The sequence below is a fragment of the Arachis stenosperma genome, chromosome 9 (assembly GCF_014773155.1).
Source record: "Arachis stenosperma cultivar V10309 chromosome 9, arast.V10309.gnm1.PFL2, whole genome shotgun sequence".
Lineage (NCBI taxonomy): Eukaryota > Viridiplantae > Streptophyta > Magnoliopsida > Fabales > Fabaceae > Arachis > Arachis stenosperma.
Window position 1 is genome coordinate 35,853,229 of NC_080385.1, and position 4,677 is coordinate 35,857,905.

The following is a 4,677-nucleotide window of genomic DNA, read 5'->3' on the forward strand; positions in this document are numbered from 1 at the left end:
CAGGATCATAAGCTTCTTCCTCAGATGAAGCCTCCTTAGTACTGCTTGGTGCATTTTGCATTCCAGACAGACTTTGAGAAATCAAATTGACTTGTTGAGTCAATATTTTATTCTGAGCCAAAATGGCGTTCAGAGTGTCAATCTCAAGAACTCCTTTCTTCTGACTAGTCCCATTGTTCACAGGATTCCTTTCAGAAGTGTACATGAATTGGTTATTTGCAACCATCTCAATTAGCTCTTGAGCCTCTGTAGGCGTCTTCTTCAGATGAAGAGATCCTCCAGCAGAGCTATCCAAAGACATCTTGGACAGTTCAGAGAGACCATCATAGAAAATACCTATGATGCTCCATTCAGAAAGCATGTCAGAAGGACATTTTCTGATTAATTGTTTGTATCTTTCCCAAGCTTCATAGAGGGATTCTCCATCCTTCTGTCTGAAGGTTTGGACTTCCACTCTAAGCTTACTCCATCTTTGTGGTGGAAAGAACTTTGCCAAGAAGGCATTGACTAGCTTTTCCCAAGAGTCCAGGCTTTCTTTAGGTTGTGAGTCCAACCATATTCTAGCTCTGTCTCTTACAGCAAAAGGGAATAGCATCAGTCTATAGACCTCAGGGTCTACCCTATTAGTCTTGACTGTGTCACAGATTTGCAAGAATTCAGCTAAGAACTGATGAGGATCTTCCATTGGAAGTCCATGGAACTTGCAATTCTGTTGCATTAGAGAAACTAATTGAGGTTTAAGCTCAAAGTTGTTTGCTCCAATGGCAGGGATAGAGATGCTTCTCCCATAGAAGTCGGGAGTAGGTGCAGTAAAGTCACCCAGCACCTTCCTTGCATTGTTTGCATTATTGTTGTTTTCGGCTGCCATGTCTTCTTCTTCTTTGAAGAATTCGGTCAGGACCTCTAAAGAGAGTTGTGCTTTGGCTTCTCTTAGCTTTCTCTTCAAGGTCCTTTCGGGTTCAGGGTCAGCTTCAACAAGAATGCCTTTGTCTCTGCTCCTGCTCATATGAAAGAGAAGAGAACAAGAAAATGTGGAATCCTCTATGTCACAGTATAGAGATTCCTTGAGGTGTCAGAGGAAAAGAGAAATAGAAAGAAGAAGGAGAAGAAGAATTCGAACTTTACTTAGATAAGGTTCGAATTGTGCATTGAGAAGGAGTGGTACTCCATAAATAGAAGGATGTGAGAAGGAGGGAAGAAGATTTTCGAAAATTAATTAAAATATTTTGAAAACATTTTTGAAAAACATTAATTGATTTTCGAAAATCAAAGTGGAAAAGAAACCAAGTGTTTTTTGAAAAAGATTTTCAAATTAGAAATAAAAAAGATTTGATTGAAAACTATTTTGAAAAAGATGTAGTTAAGAAGATATGATTGGTTTTAAAAAGATGTGATGAAAAGATATGATTTGAAAACAATTTTAAAAAAGATATGATTTGAAAAACATTTTAAAAAGATTTGATTTGAAAACAATTTTAGAAGATTTGATTTTTTTTTAAAAAAAAATTGATGACTTGCTTAACAAGGAAAGATATGATTCAAACATGAAACCTTCCTCAACAGAAAAGGCAAAAAATGTTCAATCAAATCATTAATTGTTAGTAAGTATCTTTGAAGAAGGAAAGAAATTGATTTTGAAAACATTTGATTGAAAAGATATGATTTGAAAAAGATTTGATTTTGAAAAACTTTGAAAACTTGAAAAAAATTGATTTTGAAAACAAAATCTTCCCCCTAGCACCATCCTGGCGTTAAACGCCCAGAATGGTATCCATTCTGGCGTTTAACGCCCAAAATGCACCCTTTTTGGGCGTTAAACGCCCAACCAGGTACCCTGGCTGGCGTTTAAACGCCAGTCTGTCTTCTTCACTGGGTATTTTCGAATGCTCAGCTTTTTCTGTATAATTCCTCTGCAGTATGTTCTGAATCTTCAATTCTTTGTGTTATTGACTTGAAAAGACACAAATTAAAAATATTTTTGGATTTTTAACAATCAAAATGCAACAAGAATCAAATAACAATGCATGCAAGACACCAAACTTAGCAGTTTGTATACTACTGACACTATATGAGACACATAAACACTCAAGTCAAAAGAATTCAAGGATCAGAGTAAGAAATCATCAAGAATTACTTGAAGATCTTTAAGACACAAGAATGAATGCATGCAATTGACACCAAACTTAAGATGAGACACTAGACTCAAGCAAGAAATATTTTTGGTTTTTATGATTTTGTAAATTTTTTTTTTGTGATTTTCGAAAATTAATTGGAAAAAGATATCAAAATTCTTAATGAGAATTCCAGGAATCAGTGCAATGCTAGTCTAAGACTCCGGTCCAGGAATTAGACATGGCTTCACAGCCAGCCAAGCTTTCAAAGAAAGCTTCGGTCCAAAACACTAGACATGGCCAAAGGCCAGCCAAGCCTTAGCAGATCACTGCTCCAAAAGCAAGATCAACAAGCTCTTGTGATGATAAGTTGAAACCTCGGTCCAATGAAATTAGACATGGCTTTACAGCCAGCCAGATTTCAGCAAATCATCATGAAACTCTAGAATTCATCTTCAAGAATTTCGAAAAAAATAAATGCCTAATCTAAGCAACAAGATGAACCGTCAGTTGTCCATACTCAAACACAATCCCCGGCAACGGCGCCAAAAATTTGGTGCACGAAATTGTGATCAATACTTTTCAAAACATAAACAATCCCTAGTAATGGCTCCAAAGACTTGGTGCTCAATACCATGGCATAAACACAACTTCGCACAACTAACCAGCAAGTGCACTGGGTCGTCCAAGTAATAAACCTTATGCGAGTAAGGGTCGATCCCACGGAGATTGGTGGTATGAAGCAAGCTATGGTCATCTTGTAAATCTTAGTCAGACAGACTCAAATGGATATGGTGATGAACGAAAATAACATAAAAGATAAAGATAGAGATACTTATGTATATCATTGGTGAGAGCTTCAGACAAGCGTATGAAGGTGCCTTCCCTTCCGTCTCTCTGCTTTCCTACTGCCTTCATCCAGTCCTTCTTACTCCTTTCCATGGCAAGCTCATGTAGGGTTTCACCGTTGTCAGTGGCTACCTCCCATCCTTGCAGTGAAAGCTAATGCTCACGCACTCTGTCACAGTACGGCCAATCACCGGTTGGTTCCCGCTCCTACTGGAATAGAATCCCTCTTTTGCGTCTGTCACTAACGCCCAGCAGGTTACAAGTTTGAAGCACGTCACAGTCATTCAATCATTGAATCCTACTCAGAATACCACAGACAAGGTTAGACCTTCCGGATTCTCTTGAATGCCGCCATCAGTTCTTGCCTATACCACGAAGACTCTGATCTCACGGAATGGTTGGCTCGTTTGTCAGGCGGCACTCGGTTGTCAGGCGATCAACCATGCATCATGCAATCAGAAATCCAAGAGATATTCACTAAGCCTCAGATGCTTGTAGAACAAGAATGGTTGTCAGTCACCTTGTTCATAGGTGAGAATGATGATGAGTGTCAATCATCACCTTCATCAGATTGAAGAACAAGTGATATCTTGGACAAAGAACAAGCGGAATTGAATAGAAGAACAATAGTAATTGCATTAATACTCGAGGTACAGCAGAGCTCCACACCTTAATCTATGGTGTGTAGAAACTCCACCGTTGAAAATACATAAGAACAAGGTCTAGGCATGGCCGAATGGCCAGCCTCCCGAAGTGAGTTCAATCATCAAAACATGATCAAAAGACTCTCTATATCCATTACAATAGTAAAAGGTCCTACTTATAGAAAACTAGTAGCCTAGGGTGTACAGAGATGAGTAAATGACATAAAAATCCACTTCCGGGCCCACTTGGTGTGTGCTTGGGCTGAGCAATGAAGCATTTTCGTGTAGAGACTTCTCTTGGAGTTAAACGCCAGCTTTTATGCCAGTTTGGGCGTTTAACTCCCAATTAGGTGCCAGTTCCGGCGTTTAACGCTGGAATTTCTGTAGGTGACTTTGAACGCCGGTTTGGGCCATCAAATCTTGGGCAAAGTATGGACTATCATATATTGCTGGAAAGCCCAGGATGTCTACATTCCAACGCCGTTGAGAGCGCGCCAATTGGGCTTCTGTAGCTCTAGAGAATCCACTTCGAGTGCAGGGAGGTCAGAATCCAACAGCATCTGCAGTCCTTTTCAGTCTCTGAATCAGATTTTTGCTCAGGTCCCTCAATTTCAGCCAGAAAATACCTGAAATCACAGAAAAACACACAAACTCATAGTAAAGTCCAGAAAAGTGAATTTTAACTAAAAACTAATAAAAATATACTAAGAACTCAACTAAAACTACTAAAAACATACTAAAAACAATGCCAAAAAGCGTACAAATTATCCGCTCATCAATGCATCAATTACTTACTCATGTAAACCCTAGTAGCTAGTCTAGTATATATAGAGCATTTAACTATTGTATTAGACGTCTTTTTGACCACGTTTCATCTTTGGTCTCAGTTTTGTTTTATTCTTCATCTTAAGAGGCTATTGATCACGTTTTAGAGGGCTGGCCATTCGGCCATGCCTGAACCTTTCACTTATGTATTTTCAACGGTGGAGTTTCTGCACACCATAGATTAAGGGTGTGGAGCTCTGCTGTACCTCAAGTTTCAATACAATTATTATTACTTTCTATTCAATTCT

General features: G+C 38.7%; 1 non-coding gene across 1 annotated transcript; it reads left to right on the top strand.

The window, feature by feature from the left end:
• Window positions 1-355: 355 nt before the first annotated feature.
• Window positions 356-463, top strand: LOC130953683 (small nucleolar RNA R71). The gene has a single exon (XR_009075845.1). It is a non-coding gene; the product is annotated as a small nucleolar RNA R71 (small nucleolar RNA).
• The last annotated feature ends 4,214 nt before the right edge of the window (window positions 464-4,677 follow it).